At 40.1% G+C, this 22,183-nt stretch overlaps 1 long non-coding RNA gene across 2 annotated transcripts in view; it reads right to left on the reverse strand.

Moving 5' to 3' along the window:
- Positions 1 to 755: 755 nt before the first annotated feature.
- Positions 756 to 22,183, reverse strand: part of LOC308479283 — a 46,619-nt gene continuing 25,191 nt past the window's right edge. Inside the window, exons 2-3 of one of the 2 annotated variants that reach the window (XR_013987593.1) lie at positions 20,567 to 20,808; positions 756 to 1,584 (exon numbers count right to left, since the gene is read on the reverse strand). This is a non-coding gene — a long non-coding RNA (uncharacterized lncRNA). The remainder of the gene's footprint in view (positions 1,585 to 20,566; positions 20,809 to 22,183) is intronic. The other variant, XR_013987592.1, reaches the window with a different exon arrangement.

Below are 22,183 nucleotides of genomic sequence, written 5' to 3' on the forward strand. Positions count from 1 at the left end.
TCTTTTAAATGGAGTCCTTTAGAAAAGGGGGGGGGGGCCTCTCAACCTGTTGGTAGATCTCAGGAGGAGATCGGCAAGGAATTCTGACTCTCAGTTCATTAACAATAAAATCAAAAGTACAATGGAAGTAACTCCAACTGGTGTTCTTGAGGTTCTAGTGAAAACCAACACAGAGCTCACAAATCTGAAGTCTGCCCACCCCTGATATACAGGTTAGAAAACACTGGAAATGATTTGGTTAGATTCAAATAGAATTATTGGGATGGCTGAAGGAAGAGATAGACAGTAAATATTTCAAATAACGCTAGTTTATAAAATTAGCACGCAGATGGAATGCAAGAGGAACCCAGATTGTGTTTTCTTATGTGGAGAAGGTATTATCTTAAGCAGAGATATTTCACAGTGGAAATATTACTGTAATATTACCCACTCCTTTTAGTAATATATGGTAATGTTCTTCCGTACCATTGTAACAATGAATTTACTAGATAATATTCATAATTCATAGAACAGAGAAGAGGACCCCATAAAAGCTTCTCCTAGTGCAAAGCTGCACAAGAATGTGCTGGCTCACTGTGGCCAACAGAGTGGATTATCATGTACAGAAGTCTCCTTCAGTGGCCTTTGTGTGGTATAACATTTTCACTGGCCCTAGCACATGGCTTGTTCTGAAGAACAGCAAAGAGATATGAAGCACTTTACACACTTAATATTCACTGTGAAAATAAGAATGCTTCACCATACAGAACCAGCTGTTGCCTTTTTGCAATTTAATCTTTATTGATTTTAAATATTGAATTCATTCATCACAAAAACAAACAAACAAATCACATCAAATACAAAGAAAATGTTACATACAAAATAAAGTTATTTCATACGTTGAGTCTTCCATCCTCCTCAGTATGGGTCCTTTGTTTCCTTGTTGACTGCATATTGTATGACCGTTAACTTATCATAAATTGTCTATAATCTTTGTAGCATATAACATTGCAGAAGTTAATCAAAACATGCCAAAGGTTTCATATGTGGACAATGGTCTTTCCATCCCAATTCAGTCTTTATTAGTTTATAAACAATACACACAAAAAAAATTAAAACATAACTTGAAAAAGAAAGAAAGACAACACTGAAACACAAAAATATTACAAACAGACTACTTTCTTCACTGACAATGTTCTCTTAAGTACAATCTATACATATCCCATTCTTTGTAAAACTTTTGGTTTGTCTGGTTCCTAATTTTTCCTGTCATCTTTGCCAATTCTACATATTCAAATAATTTCGCTTGCCACTCCATTTTAGTTGGTATTTTATCTCTCTTCCACCATTTGGCTATCAGCATTCTTGCAGTAGAGGTTGCATACATGAAAATCTCCCTCAGTTAGCTGTTGCCTTTTTGAACCTGTTGTCAGATAAGTTGCTGTCTGGAATGTTCCAGCTGAGACATCAGCAGTTCCTCATCTGACCTCAAGGTGGCATAATTCAGGGGTCCTCCACCGCAATCTACAAAGCCATGTGGTGTTGTGAGTCTGAGGTATCCATGGGTTTTTTCTTGTAGTATTGCTGTGATTCTTTAGCAAACCTCTAAAGATTTTAAAAGAATACAAATCATAAATACAACCCTCTGAAAACAGAGTCACAAATGCTTACAAGAAAAAGAGATTTTCCCCTGTAATGACAGCAATGACAAATGTTCAGTCAGAACTCAGGGCATAATTTAATGATTCCTCTGCATTTTATCTAATTAAATTTTTTTTTGAGGGGCAGGTAGGAAACATTCTAGAATTCAGTTTAAGACACTTAATATGCTTCCAGTAAAAAATGTTGAAAATTATTGAAAAAGAATGAAACTGCATTGCCTCTGTCAAAATATTGAAGCCGAAAGAAGTAATTGGAATAGGCATTTGAAAGTGGGTGAATAAAAGAATGTCAGAAATACTCCTCCACCTTTTATGCCATTTGGTTAAATATAGTTCAGATCTATAGCCATTTGCTTAATTAAAGTGGAAGCAAAAAGCTAGAGGCTCCAAGTGATGAAAATAGAATAAATCACCAGAAGTTGGAAAGGACTTCAATTCAGAGAGAATGTGACTGCACGAAACATTTTTTGATAAGCCATGTGGTTGTATATGACTTTAAAAAAAAAAGTGTTCAGGCAAAAATCCAATGGATTGTAATTCCTTTCCAAAACAGGCTCATTAAAGTGCCACTGTTATCTCTGCTAGCCTCTACAAGCCCCACAAAAAGCATAGGGCCCTTCCCTTTTCTCTTTCCTATGGGAAGTTTAAAGAAGTGAGTAGCATTTGGGATTTGGGGAGCAAATCCCAGTGCTTCTCCTTAGCAGCTGCCCTAAAAAGAACCCCCTCTCTCATCAGTCACTGGACTTTACTATCCAGCATGCTTCTTTTCAGCATAGTGATGGATAAGGAAGAAAAGTGGGAGCGAATTAAGTGCATTAAAACAGTATTTATTGACAAGACAGGGAGGAATGAGAAATGCAAAACATTTTATCCAATTGATCATCTTTAAGCCTTGCTAGTGGGTTTTCACTCAAGTAGAGTTGCAGCTTTGCTCTGTGTAACACATGTCAGAAAAATGTGGTCTCATAGATTCAGAAAGATTAATGGTACTCCTTCTGCAGAAAATGCTGTTAAAACAGTTATGTTGAACACCTTCACTTTGGGTACCACTGATATTTAATTAATATGGTGAAGTTACAAGAATCCAGAAGATTCATGAGCCACAGGAATGAATCTAGCTGTAGTTGATCTCTTTATGAACTAGAAGGTTCATTGGCTGTGTGGAAAGGATTTCTCTCCATCACTAGATTGATGGGCCGATGTGGCTTACCCAGTTTAGGTGCATTTGTCATGACCGCAACATTTACCACTATGGAATATATTTGCAGAAAAAGAAGCAATGCTTCCTGAGGCTGCAGTTTAGAATGCCACTAATATATCCTAAATTGTTTTTCCTGCTCACAAAAATGATTATTCAAGGTCCGATTCAATTAAATCTGTTTTTATTTGCTTTCTCATAAATGACAATTCCTGCCTTCCTCTGAGAGTTAAATGATCTCCATAGATGAGAACTGTTTGCTTTGAACATATAAAGGGAGACCTGGTTCAAATCCCCACTTATCCATGAGTGTACTGGGTGACCTTGTGCCAGTTACTATTTCTCAGCATGGTGTATCTCATTGTTGCTGTGATGATGAAATGGAGGCGGATGACACAAACCACCCTGAGCTCACTGGAGGAAGCACAGGACAACAATAGCATCAACATTCTGCAAGCCAGGAAGGATATGAGAAGATATTTTCCCATTTATTCGTCTACTATCAGAACTCTTGGGTTACTTGCTATTATTGGCAACCATTTTCACAACTGCTCATGGAGCAATAAAGAAAAGAAACCCAAGAAAAACCATAATCATGAGCCAATCTGCCCACTTGAAGATGGTTTCTAAGCATCTGCAGAGAACCTTTAGACTCAACTTCTAGATTATTGCAGCCAGACTTCATCTTCCTACTGACATTACTGAAGTAAGCCCAAGATATAACAACCAGGATTTCACCAAACTGTTGTACAAGCTATTGCAGAAGGGAGCCTTTTTGCCCAAGAAACAATAGCTCTGTGTTTGACAGTGCAAGGCATCATAGGGTGCTGCTGTCACTTCAATCCTGCTGGAGAGTGAGAAGTCATTTTCAGATTTGCTTTGTCCAGGCTTGTCGAGTATTGGCAAATCCTCCTTGATTAAAAACTTGAAAGGGCATGACTGCCAGCTGTGCCTTTTGAGCAACATCTGTATTAGAATTAAACAGCATGGGGAAGGGACAGTAATAGATTTAATGGAGGGGTAGCACACCAACTCCTTCCAGATTTAAGAGCTAGCCTGGCAAATAAATTCTATTTTCTCTTATTGCTTTTTGACAAAATTTTAGTACCAATTGTGTGGAGAGCCTGATATTCATCTCTTGAAATATATATATCTTTTAAAAATGTATTTGCCCGACTTCCGGGGTGGCACCATCGGTAATGGCGGATTCCCTCTGACTCGGAGGGAACCGGCTCTGTGGAAATCGGGTCTGCACCGCTACGGCGAAGCGGGGACCCTTCAAAAATCACAGGCGGGTGAAGTCTGTGACCGTGGGACTTGGCGGGCACCTTTTGCACCCCCCCAACTTGCAAAGGAGCCCGTTTATGGGTTCCAGAGCAGAGCGGGGAAGTGGCGCGGTGCTGTGAGTCAACTGCTTATTCCGTGGAGCGAAGCAACACAGCCGTTACCGGAGGGTTCTGCCTTTTTCCTGGGACAATTTGGCTGCAAAACAACGATCCGTGAGTAGGCTAATTTCGGAAACAAAGGAACTAAGAAATAATTTGGCACCGAAGCGGAGAGGCATAAACAGGAAGTCTGCCTTCCGTTCTTTGTAAATGGAGTAAAGCAATGAACTTGTAAGCGGAAACCTTGAAAGACGTTGGAAAAGGATTATAATTCGAACATCAAATAAGCGACTTTCCCTCCTTGATTGCAGGGGAGGAGGGGGGAAAGGTCTGAACTATATTTCCCCGCAAAAAGAGAGAGAAAGAAGCTAAAATCCACCGCTCAAAAACCTGGGAACGGGTTGCCAGTGAACAGTAAGAATGCCGTATTGTGAAATGTGCTGCTGCTGAAAGTACTCTTTGACAGTTAACTCTGCATCTGAGATACAAGTAAGATACAATATTTCTGACTGGCTTCTCCTGGTTTTAAAGTAACAGAAAACAATTGAGATTGAAACTGTTGTCCTTTCTGTGAATTGGGGGGCTAAAGGAAAAAAAGTTAATTACTTTAAGACATTTTTGACTGTTACTGTGTCCCCCTAGAGGAAGTTTGAAATTGTTACAATAGCAGCTGGGCCAGGGGAATTTTCCACTTCAAAACAAATTCTGATCGTGAGACTGACCTTGGACCTTATCTAGAGTGTTATGGCAGATGGAAAGGAGAAAATAGATTTGCTACAGGAAAAAGCAACAAGGTCTGGCAGACTATTTCGTACAGACGGTGGGCTGCAGCGAAGAGCATCGACATCTGGCCCTTCTGGATTACCAACAGCAGCCTCATCGGCACAACCTAAACCCAAAGGAATGGCAGCTGAAGATGCTTTGGCTCAGGCACTTGGTAAAATTAATGAATCTTTGGAAAAAATAAGTAAACAAGTAGCCGAAGCATCGGGCAAAATTGACCAGAATACCACAAGTATTAATAATTTGGGACAGAAGGTAAATACCAACACAGAAACTATTCAGAAATTACTACAGGAATCTACCTCGACACGAAAGACAGCTGAAGAGGCAAAGGATATAGCAACTGCTGTAGAAGAGAAGATACCACCGATACACAAACAACTTGAAGATCACAGGTTAATATTGTCTATGATTGAATTGAAGGAGAAGCAAACCAATTTAAGAATCAGGGCTGTACCTGAACTTGAGAAAGACAACTTGATTGATTTTCTTACGCAGGAATTTGCAGACTTTTGGAACTCAGATTTGGAGAAGGACAACTTCAAGATAGTGAGTGCTTTTAGGCTTGGAAGAGGAGGGAAGAAGAACAGGGTGAGAGACTGTTTGATCACCCTCCAAACAAAAGAGGAGAGAGACAAAATCTTGAGTCTGCATTTCCAGAAGACTTTGGAAATTCATCAGTCAAAAGTAGAGATATTTAAGGACATTCCAAAATATCTTTTGGACCTTAGGTCCAACTATAGAGATTTGGTTGCCCTGTTGAGAAGCAACGGAATCATTTTTAGGTGGGAATTCCCCCAAGGCCTATCCTTTAGTTACAAAGGGAAGAAGATAAAAATAAGATCAGAGGACGACAAAGATAGATTTTGGAGAGACCACGGAGAAGACTTGCAGAAGGAAGCTGCAGAAGAGTTAAGAGCACTAGTAAGTGAAACTTTAGACATACCAAGATTACCTCCTGAACTAAAAGACCGCCTGGAGAAGGTGATACCACCGACAGATCAGGAACAGGCACTGGGTGCAGTTGGAGGAGAAGCAAAGTAACTACATCATGGCTCTGCAACTATTAAACTGGAATTGTAATGGTTTGAACTCCCCTCAGAAAAGGAAATCTGTGTTTCATTTATTAAAAAAGGAACAATTGGACTTGATTTGTTTACAGGAAACACATGTAACAAGGCTACACAGGAAAGTACTGATTAATAAAAGACTGGGTCAGGAGTTTATTTCTTCGGACAAGGTTAAAAAAAGAGGGGTAGTGATTTATGCAAAGGAGAGACTATTACCGAAATTTATCTTTAAAGATGACCAATGAAGATTCGTGGCAATTGAAATTCAAACACAAGGAGAGAAATTTTTGATAGTAGGAGTTTATGCACCAAATGAGGGGAAATCTGAATTTTTTAAAAAGTTGCATGAGACCTTGATGGACTATTTGGACTATAATGTGATTTTGATGGGAGACATGAATGGAGTGGTATCTACACATATGGATAAAGCACAAAGACAGGTAGTCACTAAGGACGGCAGATTACCGAAAACTTTTTTTGAGATGACAGACAACTTGGACTTAGTTGATATTTGGAGAACAAAGAATCCCTTGACCAGAGAGGGAACCTTCTTCTCTGAAGCCAAACTGACATGGACAAGAATTGACCAAATATGGGTAACTAGAGGAATGGCACCAAAGATAAGAAAAGTGGAAATCTGCTCAAAAACCTGCTCCGACCATAATGCTGTAAAGATGGAGATGAAGCTAACACCAACTGGTTCCTTCAGATGGAGGATGAATGACACCTTATTCAGAGATGAAGAAGTGTATAAAAAGGCCCAAAAAACCTTGAGAGACTATTTTGAGATAAATATGAACATCAGTGTGGAAAAAAGAGTAATCTGGGACGCTAGCAAAGCTGTTATGAGAGGGTTCTTGATACAACAGAATGCATTAAAGAAGAGAATTCAAAATGAGAAGAAGGATAAAATTTTGGAGAAAATAAAAGAAGGTGAAAAGAAATTGAGAGCAAAACCTAAGTCGCAAGAGTTTTTGATAGAAATAAAATTATATCAAGTACAATATATGAAAATGATCAATCAGGAGAAAGAATGGAAAATTAAACAAATGAGACAAAAAACATTTGAGTCGGCTAATAAATGTGGGAAATTGTTGGCTTGGCAAATGAAAAAAAGACAAAAATTAAATACAGTTACAAATTTAGAAGTGGAAGGAAGGAATATACAGAACCCAGCTGAGATTAGAAATTGTTTCCAGAGGTACTTCAAACAACTATATACACAAGGACCACAGAAAGAAATTGATCTAGATCGATTTTTGAAAACAAATGAATTACAAAAAATCTCTCAGGAAAGTAAATCAATGTTGAACTATAAAATAACTGAACAGGAGATAGAAGGTGCCATTCAGAATATGCAACTAGGTAAATCTCCGGGACCGGATGGACTGACCCCTAAATATTACAGATCCTTAAAAGAATGGTTGGTACAACCTTTGAAGGAAGTCTGTAACGAAATAATGGATGCGAAAAGGGCACCAGAGTCGTGGAAAGATGCGTATATTACACTTGTACCGAAAACAGAGACTGAAAAGACACAACTTAAGAACTACCGTCCCATCTCATTGCTTAATGTGGATTATAAAATTTTTGCAGACATTCTGGCTAAAAGACTAAAAAAAGTGTTAGTGGAAGAGATTCATAAAGACCAAGCAGGCTTTCTCCCGGGTAGACACTTATCAGATAATGTGAGAAACATAATTAACATTTTAGAAAAATTACAAGTGAACATAAATACTAAAGTAGTTTTGATATTTGTGGACGCGGAGAAAGCTTTTGACAATATTTCCTGGAGCTTTATGAAGAAGAACCTACAGGGGATGGGGGTAGGCCAAGGCTTTGAAAACGGTATAAGTGCAATTTATTCAGAACAAAAGGCTAAACTAATTGTAAATAATGTGGTGACGGAAGAATTTAAGATAGAAAAAGGGACACGACAAGGTTGCCCAATCTCCCCATTGCTTTTTATATCGGTCCTGGAGGTTTTGCTGAATATGATTAGAAGGGACCAGTTGGTTAAAGCTATACAAGTCGGAGCCAAACAGTACAAATTGAGAGCATTTGCAGATGACAATTAGTATTGACGTTACAGGAGCCAGAATCTAGTACCAAAAGGGTTTTAGAACTGATTCAAGAATTTGGTCAGGTTGCAGGATTCAAACTGAATAAGTTAAAAACCAAGGTTTTAGAGAAAAATTTAACACCGATTGAGAGAGAGAGGTTTCAGAATGAGACAGGCTTAACAGTGGTTAAGAAAGTGAAATACCTGGGGATTAACATGACAGCAAAAAATGGGAATTTATTTAAAGACAACTATGAAAAATGCTGGGCTGAAGTGAAAAAAGATTTAGAAATTTGGTCAAATTTGAAGCTTTCACTGCTGGGTCGTATTGCTGCAATAAAAATGAATGTATTGCCTAGAATGTTGTTTTTGTTTCAAACATTGCAAATTGTGGACAAAATGGACTGTTTCAAGAAGTGGCAGAGAGATATTTCTAGATTTGTCTGGCAGGGCAAGAAGCCTATAATAAAATTTAAAATACTAACAGATGCAAAGGAAAGAGGTGGATTTGCCCTGCCAGTCCTTAAACTTTATTATGAATCAGCAGCTTTTTGCTGGTTGACAGAATGGCTGCTTCTGGAAAACGCAGACATTTTGGACTTAGAAGGTTTTAACAATGTATTTGGGTGGCATGCATACTTGTGGTATGATAAGGTCAAAGCACATAAAGCATTTAAAAACCATATTGTCAGGAAAGCATTGTTTAATGTTTGGATAAGATATAAGGATCTACTTGAAAATAAAACTCCAAGATGGCTGTCACCGATGGAAGCGAAGGCTCTGAAAAAGCTCAATATGGAGGCCAAATGGCTGAAATATTGGGAAATTTTGGAACAAGGTGGAGATAGATTGAAACTGCAGAGTTTTGAGAAATTAAAAAACAAAGTGCGAGACTGGCTTCATTATTATCAGATAATGGAGGCATATAATTTGGATAAGAAAATTGGCTTCCAGGTGGAAAAATCAAAATTAGAAACAGAACTGTTAGAACCCAAAACTAAGATTTTGTCAAAAATGTATAACTTGCTGTTGAAATGGAATACTCAGGATGAAACGGTGAAATCTGCTATGATTAAATGGGCTCAGGATGTTGGACATAACATAATGATGGCTGACTGGGAACAGTTATGGACCACAGGTATGAAGTTTACGGCATGCAATGCCTTAAGAGAGAATATTATGAAAATGATATACAGGTGGTACATGACACCAGTCAAGCTTGCAAAAATCTATCATTTGCCCGACAATAAATGTTGGAAATGTAAAGAAACTGAAGGTACATTCTTTCACCTTTGGTGGACGTGCCCAAGGATTAAGGCTTTCTGGGAGATGATATATAATGAATTGAAAAAGGTATTTAAATATACCTTCTTGAAGAAACCAGAGGCCTTTCTCCTGGGCATAGTGGGCCAATTGGTGTTAAAGAAGGATAGAACTTTCTTTATGTATGCCACAACAGCAGCAAGAATACTTATTGCAAAGTATTGGAAGACACAAGAACTACCCACTCTGGAAGAATGGCAGATGAAGCTGATGGACTACATGGAATTGGCGGAAATGACCGGCAGAATCCGAGACCAGGGAGAAGAGTTGGTGGAAGAAGATTGGAAGAAATTTAAAGACTATCTGCAGAAATATTGCAAAATTAATGAATGTTAGAATGATGTTAGAAAGAAGTTAGGTGGTTTAAGCAGTAATGCTATAAAGGTGTATGTAAAAATGGATCGATAACAGGTGAAAATTTAATGTTATAGTACATTAAGTTAAAGGATTAAGAGAAAATAAAGAGGGAAAGAAATTGCTGAATTAACTAATTGAATTGGAATACAAAAAAGGGAGGTATGAGGAGGTCAGGGAAACAAGGATATGAATGTAAGGCATGGAAAGATTGATCTATTTTTTTTAAGTGTTTTTTTATTCTTTTATTCTGTATTTTGTATTTTTCTTGTATTTTTACTTCTGTCTTTTGTTTTTGCTTTTCTTGTTTTTATGTAACTCTTTTTTCTGAAATTTTAATAAATATCATTTTTTTTTTTAAAAAGTATTTGCCCATCCAATGAGTGGTGGGGATAGGGAAGAGAATGCTTGGCTTTTCCTATGAAAAGCCAGCAGACCTTGGGATGTTGTGGATTGTAAAGGATAATCAGATACCTGCCTGAAAAGGCCTTTGCCGTTTGTTGGCTTTCAGCAAGATCACCTGAACGACAGGCACCCACACTGCTTTTTGTCAAAGCGGACTGAAGATTTGGAGGACAATGACAAAAAAGGAAGGTCAGTCAAGTTCAAATGAATTCTGAGTAGGTATTGTAACTTTAGTCCCTGCTGTCGCCTCATTGAAGGTAATGAATAAAAGGCTGCTGGCCATTATAAGGGATGGGGTGGCTGAACCTGGCATGGGGGGAAATGGACTGAAGTCCAAACTAATCCTCTTTTTCTGGTTTAGTTGTTCCTGAGTCACTCATGTGGTGTGAGAGGGGCTGACGTGTGGCATGAAAAGTTCACCCACCATCCTGAGGTTGGAACACCCGCTGACAATTGCATTTGAGGACTTCAATAGCTACATAAAAACAGTCTTATCAGGGTCAGATCAGTGTTTCATGGTCTCCATGGCAACCCCAAAGACCGTCTCAATAGATATTTGGGCCAAGACATATTATAAGTCATACCCTGTTTTTTTGCCAGAGTGGCCCTGTAGTTGAGGATGCTCTTATATCTTTGTCATGGATGGGCAATTTCCTGGTGAGGGTTGATTTGATGATAGCAGTCCTCCTCTGTCGTCCTCCTCCTCAATTGTTCATCCCCAGAGACTTAGGAAATCTTAAGAATTCAGTGATGCTCTCGCATGGCTGGTGCTCTTATTGAGGCTCTGGTATACAATGGCAAGATAGAAAGTTCCATCAACTGAATTGCCCCTAGCTGCTTTCCTTGATGCTGTAGAGCTTGGAGTGCTGCAAGCTTCAGACAACAGAACAGTTCAGACAATGGATGGGATGCAAGTGATGCAAATTGAACTTAGCAAATATAGTCATGCCAATCATGTGGTGGTGATGGCAGTTAAGAAAAATTACTTCTCTACCACCATTGCATCCATATATAGTCCTCTAGCAGAGCTCTTCATAGTGGTTAGGGGGACTAAGGAACTCTTGTTCACTGACCTATAAACACCTGAACCATCTGTAGCCTGCTGTGACATACCTGCTAGGCAGCTTAAGGGACAGACTACTCATCTCCACTCCAACTTTGACACTGCTATAAGTACAGTGGTACCTCAGGTTACATACACTTCAGGTTACATACGCTTCAGGTTACAGACTCCGTATAACCCAGAAATAGTACCTCAGGTTAATAACTTTGCTTCAGGATGAGAACAGAAATCATGCGGTGGCAGCCCAGCAGAAGCGGGAGGCCCCAGTAGCTAAAGTGGTCTTCAGGTTAAGAACAGTTTCAGGTTAAGAAAGGACCTCTTGGAACGAATTAAGTATGTAACGAGGGGTACCACTGTATAGGCATCCAAGTAACTGTCTAATCTTGTTATTTGGGATCAGATTCTATTAATGAGGTCTGAGTACGTGGATAAGATGCTTGAAGGAATGTGAGCAACTACTTGCTCTCTCAACACCTGCCTGTCATAGCTTAATAGAGCTAGCCACTATCTAATGCCCTTAAAAGCTTGGGACTTAGGTATCTGTTGGAGCATCTCTACCCTTACCAGCATGCCCAGACCTTGAAGTTGGCAGAAGGATCCCAGAAATGGTTGTGCATTGTGTAGGGATTTGGGGAGAGTGTTCTCAGCAGTAATACCCCAGCTACATAAATTCATTTACCTGGAGGCATGGATGGCTCCCTCCACAATGAGCTCCTGTTGCCTAATAAAAGCATATCCATTCACCCAGGTTCTTGGTGATTAAGTTCTTAAGTACGTCCACACTAGATCATGGGAGAGTATTGTGACGTAGTTCTGAAACCACAGTATTATTGTCACGTTGATTTTATGACATTTTATTTGCTTTACTGTATAAATGTGATGCTGTTTTAACTGGCTGGGTTTACTGCATTGCCAAAAAATCCAGTGTGGCAAAAAGCAGCAGACAGTATATAAATGTTGAAAACAAACAAGTTGGGCGGGCAGCAAGGTGACTAAGTAAGTAAATCAATATACCCAGAAAATGGCTTCAGTTTAATGGAACTGTGTCTTAACTGAGATTTTTGAAATATTAAATTGTAATGTACAAACATACTGTATTAGATGGCTTGAATACCATTCCTGTTCAGGGGAAAGGCTTCAGTAGTCCTCTAATGATATAGTTTCCACAAGGCATCTAATTTGGGCATAGAACAATCAAAGCACCCTATAGATGTGAGCTATTTCAGCCTGTTCTCAAAGTAATTAATATCTGAGCATGACTGGAAGGTGCATCATATTTATCTCTCCATCAGCAGAAGAATTTTTTTAGATATGCCTTTTATCAACTATCAGTCACAGTCATCAGACACAGAAAGGAGGAGGAGGAGGAGGAGAAGAAAAAGAAGAAGAAGAAGAAGAAGAATAGATGGTTTATGCAGAAATGTCAACATTTTTATATGCTTTGAGGCTTGGAGAAATATTGAAAAATGTTTGAAACCTTTCTGTTTGTTTGAACATTAACCTGAAATGTCAAGTTTGAAATGATGAAAGTCAAAAGTGAAACAAATCGACAATGTTCCAGTGAAATCTGTAAGTTCAAATGGGGGAACCATATTTGAGTCTAACTTCTCATTACACTCAAATATGTTTAAAGAGAGCCCCTGTTCCCAGGCAAAAGCAGCACCAGAAAGAGGTGCTTTGCAATCGAGTGGGGTGGGTCTTAACCCTTCTCCACCTGCTGCTTCTTGGCTCTTAGTTGTCCTTCCCAAAGGCATTTTTTGATCACAAATACTGGCATTTAACATGTAGTAATGACTTCAACTACATCTTTTCACCTTGTTTGAATTGAAGGTGGACAGTAAGACACTTCCCTAAAGGCAAGAAACACACCTTTTCCTAGTGGTTCACAGTGTCCAGTGTCCATCATCCTGGAACAATGCAGATTCTCAGTGCTTGTGGTGACATCCTCTGGCTGGTGAGGTGTTATATTTTTCCTTAATATTTTAAAATGTTTCTATTTCGATTTTTTTTTTTAGAAATGTTTAGAATCAAGAGGAACAAACAAGATGCATTGCATCCAATAATCAGCCTAAGGTTGGTCGGATTCTCTGCCCTGCTTCAGGGTCAGAGAAAGGGTGGGGACCCTCCTTGGAGAGTTTTACACAAGATGACTTTCTGCATCCCAAAGCATCTCTGCGACTCAGCACAACAGGGACAAATTCCCTCCCTTTTCAGCATGCAGGAGGAAAGTATAGGGCTTGCCCCCACATTTGTGTTTGCATTTAGAGGTGACTGGAGGGCCTTTAAAGCCTGGGATGACAAGACAATCAAGACCACATCTTCTCCCTTAGGGAAAGGCGGTGGACCCCTAGTGCCTAATCTGTGCCTGCTTCTTTGGAGCTTAATTCATATATTTGTATTTCTATCCCATTGCTAGCATTCTTCTCTGCAATATCACTGGAAGAATGCCATTTAGCTCTGTCTAGAAAATTGCTTCCTTTTCACATATGGATCAACAGAATAATAAAATTAGATCATCCCTCGGCATTTTTATAATCAAAATGTAGAAATCATATAATTGTTCTTTTAGTATAATTACTTCTATGTTATGTAACGAATACGTGCGTAATGAGATCTGTCTTTTAATGAATTAAATTTGAATGGAATATATTGAAATATTTAACAGGAGCATCCTGGAGCATTAAAATAAGCATAGCAAATGAGGTGCACATCAAAATGCAGCTCTTCTTGCTGCTTCGGAAGATATAGCCTTGTTTGCATGTGTGTTTTTACTGCAGACCTACAACCATTAGGCCAGTTAATTCAAGTCTACATTTAAAAATCAACACTTCCTTCCTTCCCAGTTACCCCCAAACCTTAAGCTTTAAAAGGCTAAAATATGTTTTAAAATGATACAAGAGAAGTAGGTGATGGCTTAGAAAGGAGTACCAAATAACTCTCTGTAAAGTTGGTACTCACTTAGTGATGTGCAAACTGTTTCATATATGCTTAGGGTTGCCATATTTCATACCCAACAAACAAGAAGTCATCTGAAGAAGTGTGCATGCACACGAAAGCTTATACCCAGAACAAACTTAGTTGGTCTCTAAGGTGCTACTGAACAATTTTTAAATTTTAATTTATTTATTTCGACCGCGTTAGACCAACACGACTACCTACCTGAAGGAAGTCATCCCTTAGTGATACATCAATACCATTTTATGGGGCTGTTCCATGCACCACACAAGACTTCTCATACAGAGATCTTGGGTAGTATCCAGCAAAGTAGTTCTGCAAAGCAATGGAACTTCCCCTGCCTTTCCTAGCACTGTATGCCCCTATTGCCTTCCTCAGAGGCTTTAGACCATTCCCAGAACAGATTTAGGAGGCATTTGGGGAATTTGCAAATAGAGAGGCAGTGGAAGTTTTACTGAGCTAAAAAGCTGCTGCACATTAGAAGAGCATTGCAAATGAGACTTTGGATCCTGGGGTTTTGAGCAAGATCCACCAAAATTAAGCACATTTAAATGCCATTGATTTTAATGGGAAAGTTGATGATGTGCTTACTTTTCCCCATTTGAAATCAATGGGACTTAATAGTGCTGAACTATGGAAGGGTTGGACCCTTCATCTTACATACATTGATGTTTCATATATTATTATACAACCTTTTAAACTCCCATTCCTCCTACTGTTCTTTCTTTTCTTTTGCATACCCACAATTCCTTTCTTAGCATATTAGGGAAGAAGAAGAAAACATAAAAGATTTTCCTGACAGCCATTAAAAGAAACCCTAATGATCAGTAGAAAAAAAGAGCTATTTGGGGAAATTACAAATAAATGAAACAGTGTTTTGAAATGTTAAATTCTTGATTAATCATAAAACTCTATGAACACAGTCTGAATTTCTTCAAAGTACTTGGCATTCTCTGTTATAAAGAAAAGGTCTGATAGGTTTTCTGGATCATACATAACTTAGGATGTAATTGGGTTTTCTGTTCTTCCACCCAATAATTAATTTACCAGCTCCAGCTTATACCAAATTTGCTTACAAAAAAAACCCCCATTTGTATATTCTAATAATTTAAGGGTGTTTTTCCCCCCTGAAAGTGTAGTCTCATTTTGTAAGGAACCAGAATTAACTTTTTAAAGATATATATGGAAATGTTTGAAACTCAGATTGTCAATGACCTTGCCAAATGTAACTGAATGCTGAATCTATGTAAAATCTCTCTTCGGTTCTAATTCAGATGAGTTCATCATGTAATGATAACTGAAATGGCATGTTATGACTTGGTTGTGTGGAATGGCTCCCACAGATCTGTTATTGCATGTTGAACTTTTTATTATTTGACTTGAGAAATCACCCCCTTAATTCTTTATGTCAGTTGGTCCTGTAGCTATTTAAAGGCTGCAGTTTAAAGCATACAGTTAATAGAAAGTGTTGAAAAGCATGGTATATATATATATATATATATATATATATATGGAAAAGCTAATGTGCAAATGGAAAAAGCTCTGTGGTTTTCACTCAAAATTTTCTTTTCAGTAGTTGCCAGTGCAGTAGAACAGAGCCACCCTCCTCTCATCAGCAGCATCTCTTCAGCTTATTTGAACAGGACAGGCCTGGGTGGAGAAAGGGCAGCAGTGAGGACATGGCTTTACAGATGTACAGATGGACTGGCTCCACTAGTTTGTCTGTGCAGCCTTGTCATTGGTACTGTCCTACCCTTCCAGCTATGTGATGCCTGTGATGTGAGGGTGGCTGTGCCCCACCACAATATGCACTTTGCATGGTAGAACATCGCTGTGTGATGGACTAGAAGCCCCTTCCCCCTAAAGCTGACTCCCTAAATCCAGAATGCCTCTGATGAAGAAAACACTCAGTGCTCCTAAGAACACAGGACGTTTCACTGAGAAGAGCATGGAGAATAGAGGCAGAAGGTGGTACCCAATCCATTCATTCTCTCCCCCTCAAGCCAGTCCTACATCATTGCCAAATCTGCTCAGGAACCCCCAGAGCATTTTGGGTGTGCACGGTGAGAGAAGAGGAGGAAAATGTTCTATTGAACAAGAAGAAATGCTCATAGTGGTGGAATGTTCATGTTAGCACTACTTTGGATGCAACCCAGAATTAATGATCAGACCTTTGGATCCTTTTTCAGCTTATGACAACATGGGTGGGACCTGTCAGTAAATGCTGCAATGTATCCTCAACTTCTAGTAAGTGTAAACACCTGTTCAGAGTTCCTGCCAGCCAAGAAGACCCTCCTGCAGATAGTATAAGCTGTAGGAACATAAGGAAGGCATTCCAGCCTCTGGTTTTCACTTTCCCCACTGATATTTAATATCCCATAGCTACTGCTCAGTCCTCAGTGGACTGTTTTGATCCCCTCACCCACTTAAGATTGCTTGTACTTTTGCATATCTCAGGTTTCAGTATGCTATTACCTCGCTCTTGTTTCTCAGTGTTTCCCTTTGGGCTCTGCTTCTCTCAGCACTCACCCCCTGTGTTCACTATTAGAGCATATGACAGCATGTGCCTCACACTGAGTTCAGACAAGCAAGAAACCAATTGCTGCTCATATAAAATTGTCTTGTATTTGGTCCCCTTACAGCTTTATTGTTGAAACAGGGACATCATCTGAAATAGTTCACCAGTTTCATTGAACCCAAATAACATGTGCTTGTTACAGAACAGTTTCGATGGGCAAATATATGCCTCAGTATGAAATTCAAGTCTCTCCCCCCACACCCTGCATCTTCTGGCTACTCTTTGAAAGTTAAATAAGTCATTGCACTTTATAAATAACTATTGATATTTCACATAAGACACTCTAAACATACTTCAGGGCACAGGCCCTATCGATTTAGTCATTACTTTCAGCATTTTCTTATTTACCTCATCCAAGATTTGCTGCATGCTGCGTTTTGAGATAATTCAACAGCTGAATTTTAAATAGAAGAACCAGTCATATAAGCTACCCAGTGAAATGAGCACATTAAGTATTTTTATACCTAATGTTACTGTGATTTTTTGCAGAATCACAGCTAAGCAAATGTGTATCTTTACTGGACCTCTGTACAGTAGTCCAGTAGCAGATGGAGAAGAAAACTTAATTTATATTTTAGTTTTTATGGGTTACTTTTACTGCTATCTCAGCTGCTTTCAAAAATCACAATTACCTTCTGTCAACATGATCACAAATCACTTTTTTATATACTAATGAAATCATATTTTTATTAATGTAAGCATATATACAAAGTCAGACCACTGTGTATCTATCTAGTGCAGCAGGGGTTGCTAACCTCTGGCCCAGATGTCAGAGGAATCCAACTCCCATCAGTTCCAACCAGCTTGAAAAATGCTCAGGGATGATGCAAATATAGTCCATGCCATCTGACCCCAGGCACATGGTTTAGCTCTCTCCAGACAACCACGACCTATAGCCAACATTTGTTTCAATATGTTTTAACCAATTTTAAATCTGAATTTTAAATTGTTATCTGCCCTGGGAAATGCTGGTGAAAGGGGTTGTAATAAATTTAACTAGCAACAAATAATCCTATGGTTTGCAGTTTGCGGTTAGTCCAGGAAGTTAAACCATAAGCCCAAGTTCTGGTGACATGGTAAGCCACACCACAGCTTGGCTTAGCACAGTGCAGCAACAGAACAAGCAAGGAGGAGCCAAGTGGTCGCACTAAGCTATGGTTGCATGTGAAGCTTGGTGGCTAGGAGTGCCTTTTCATCTCCAGCTGGTTTGCCAGCTACTCCCTGTTTGCACCCAAATGACTTAGCCACTATGTTCCATGCTCTGGTAACTTTCAGACTGGGTTACTGCAATGTGCTCTGCATGAGGCTGCCCTTGAAGAAGACTCAGAAACTTCATCTGGTTCAAAATGAATCAGCTAGATTACTGGCTGGGACTCCATCACATATATCAACTGGTGTTTTTTGTTGTTGGTTTTTTAAAAAAAAACTTCATTTGTTGCCAGTTTATTTCTGGGCCCAATTCAATATCCTCACATTTGTGTTTAATGCCCTAAACTGCCTAGGTCCCAAATATCTGAAAAACCATTTCCTTCCTACAGACTTTCTCCAGTGCTAAGATTGGCAGAAGAGACTTTTAAGTTATTCTGCTGCCCTCAGAAGCTCAGGTGGCAGTGGCCTGGGAGAGGACATTCTTTGTCGTGAAACTCCCTCCCCACAAATGTGCATATGGAAATGTTATTATACAGTTTTTGGTGAAGGCTAGAGACAGACCTCTTTACCCTGGCCTTTGACACCCCACTTGTAATTGTGTTTTTTAATTGTAAGTTCTTAAACTGTCTTTTAAAAATGTTGTAACCCACCCTGGGACATTAGAGGTTGGGAAAATCCTTCTCCTAATCATCACCATCGCCATCATCATCAGGCCATTGAATGCCATCTTCAAATATTTGATGGGCTGTCACATAGACTGAGGATGGAAGCCAAACCAATGTCTGCAAATAAGATAAAAGGGATTTGTGGTTCGAGGACCTGACCCCCGCGATGTGAAATGAATACACAAGGACACGTGATATAAGGTTAATGGGCATGGAAAGGCCACAACTTTATTGATTACAGCAGTGAAAAGGTATTGGCTTAGGCATTGGATCTCTAAAACACGTGGGTTTATTCACCAGTAGGTGGAGCCTGTTGATGCTAATCCAACTATAGGCTCCCCCCTGATGTCACCGAGGGTCGTGCCATGGCCTCCCGCCAAGCAGGCATCGGACAGAACACACGACCGCCAGATTCCTTTAACGGAATACCCAAAAATTGAAGGCATAGGCGATGGCCACACCTAGCCCTTCGACACACCACAACACATTATTCCAATGCCTAACCTACCCACCAATACCACAAAAGTTGTGACGATTGCTACGAGGTAGGCGAAAAAACCAAAAAGCCTAATGCCAAATGGAAAAACTCCTACCAGGCCCCCTGGACAACCAGGGCGACCAACCTAAGGTCCATAGCAAGGCCAATGACCTAAGCCCTAACTCTAAGGGAGTGGAGGGTGGGTGACTCGCGACGAGACGACGGCGAAGAATGAGGCCAGGGAGAGGCTGGCACCGCAGCATAAGGCTGCTGAACACGCCCCCTCCGAGGCACCTGGTTGGATGCCTGCAGAGGGGGCGTGGGCGCCAGCCAGGTGAGGTGGAGGCAGGGGGCAACCGCCCCCTGCTAGGGGCGGTGCTCGGGCTCCCGCCCACAACCACTCCCCTCTCTTCCAGGGAGGAGAGTCTTTCTGCTAAACATTAAGTGAGCTGTGAAGCAGGCTACTATGGAAGATGATAGACTTTCCTTCCTAAGATCTATTTAAGCAGAATCTGGAAGGCCACCTAACCAAAATGCCTTTGTGCTCCCTTCTAAGTCAGGTTCTGTAATATGCTTGCTGGTATTTTAGTCTATGATAGCATTGTGGTTGTGCCCAGTGTAGCTCCCTCAGAAAGAGCATTTCCAGGAGAATATGCTTTTTAAAACTTCTAGTGACTTCTGAGAAATTCTTCTGATGCCAAAGAGTTGGCAATTTTAACTTTATAAACTTCCCATTTCAAATCTAAACACGGCCTTCGATATCTATCACCCATGGTCCACATGAACCCATGGCACATCCCTAGAGCTATCAGCTTGCAAACTGCTTCTGTAGTGACTAAAATAAATATGTGAGTTTACAAGAAACAACAACACCCCACCAAAAATATATGAGCAGAACTAGCTCATTTTTTTTAGTCCTTTCCTCCCCGCAAAGAGAGGTCAGCAGCACCTTTGCTTTCTTGCTTCTTTTTCTCACCAGCGATGCATTTTCAGCCTGCTTTGAGTGCAAGAAGCATGAGATTAGACAAATGTGTAATTACTTCTTGACCTGCTCTCCTCTGTTATACATTTTCATGAGATGCCATGATTCATTATTTGCATTGATATGTACAGAAGGCTGGGGCTGCTTCGTTGATATTCATTTATTCAACAGTCTGTAATCTATATTTAATGGAGTACCAGACTGTGGCATAATAAACCGTTTAAAAAAGATAGCTGCTGCTTACACGGAGGTTATTGCTTGCATAACCTGTACTTATTTTTCATTACAAACCTAAAAGAGGGGAGCATAATTCATACAAGAAAATGAAGTTAACATTTAATGGTTTAAAAATGATAGTGTGCTATAACACCGTGCAGTACGCTGAGTGCTTATAAAACAAAGCAGAAAAAGACCAAAAGGAGAGATAGAATAAATACAAATAAAAGGAGCATTTATACAGTATCATGGCTGCTTACCCTGAGCAATATGTTGCATTTTGTGAGTGGACAGCTTTTCTTTGGAAACAGGTAGGTCCACAAGTTTTTGCTTGCTTCTCTCATTGTTCAGACCACGTGTTTCCCCTCCTTCATTTCTTACAATGACTTCCATGGCATTTCAGGATCCTGGAGGGATGAGGAGGACTTGCTTCCCTTCAAATCTCTCCATGCCTGTGTCTCCCTACTTCTCTCTCAGCTGTCATTAGGGATGTCGAAGAATTCTGACAAACCAGAATATGAAATGGCCAATGTTTGCTTATTTATCCCATGTCCGGAATAGAAATCAATCCAGTGAATATGTTTGTTATTTGCTGTTGTTGCTGCTTCCAGCCCTCAAATGATTTGTAATTGATTGTGTGTCCCCCCCCCCTTTGTGTTGTGTTTCCTTTGCATTGGAATGTAAGTTTTGTAATTTCCCCCCGACAGACAGTGCAATGAGTACCATAGTTTTTTAGTATAACACAAACTGCAGTGGAAAGGAGACAGTGCTGCAAGCGATGAAAATAGTGTGCAATGGAAAATGATGCCTTCTTACACCCCCAGCTCTGTTCATGACCTATGGTCATCATTCTCTACCACTCTCAAGTATCCAAAGTCTCTTTCTCTTTTAAATGGCTCCTCGCTGTCTGCCGTGCCAATTACCCTCACCTATGTCCTCTCTCCCCTTCATGGATCACTGCCTTGACGTGGCGAAGGGGCTTGAATAACTCAGAGAAGCTATGAACTATGCCAAGCAGGGCACCCAAGATGGACAGGTTATAGTGGAGAGTTTGGACCAAACGTGATCCAACTGGAGCAGGAACCACTCCAGTATCCCTGCCAAGAAAACTCCATGGACAAAGACAACTTTGACCAAACTGTGGGAGGCAGTGGAAGACAGGAGTGCCTGGCGTGTTCTGGTCCATGGGGTCACGAAGAGTCGGACACGACTAAATGACTAAACAACAACAACAACAACAACAACATGACCTCTCTTCCTTCTTATACCACCTCAAAATTCACATGCCAAGTCACTGAAGACTTTGACACCCAACCATTCAGTGCCAAACTGCATAAAGCCTTGGTGGATCTGGCTAGTGGCCCATCTAGTTTACCATCCTGTTCTCAAAGTTGACAACCAGATGCCCATAGAAAGCCAGCAAGCAGGACCTGAGCAAAACAGCTTTCCCCTCCTGTGGTTTCCAGTAACTGGCATTCAGAAACATATTGCCTCTGACCATGGAGGCAGAGTGTAGCCATTCTGTCCATCCTAGCTAGTAGCCATTGATAGCCTTGATGTTAGATTGCTTGCTTGAATGCAATCAAGATGCAACAATATGGCTTCAAGGTACATTCGGTCCTGGGGAAGCAGACTCATCTCAGATGCAGGCATCAGGTAGAAGGAGTAAGGAGAGGGAGAGGGAGAGAAGGGGATGAGGGAGAAGGAGAGAAAGTGGAAGCAAGGTAGTTGAGGCCTGGCTCTCCAACCTCATATCTTTTTTAAATCTAACTCAGGTTTATCATTCCAAAGTCTCCAGTCTGCCTTGTCCCTCTTTGATTTCACTTTCAAGCAGTAACACTTGCCATCAATACAAATGACAGGACAGTATTGATGCT

This window comes from Podarcis pityusensis (assembly GCF_964106645.2).
Source record: "Podarcis pityusensis genome assembly, chromosome: 1".
Lineage (NCBI taxonomy): Eukaryota > Metazoa > Chordata > Lepidosauria > Squamata > Lacertidae > Podarcis > Podarcis pityusensis.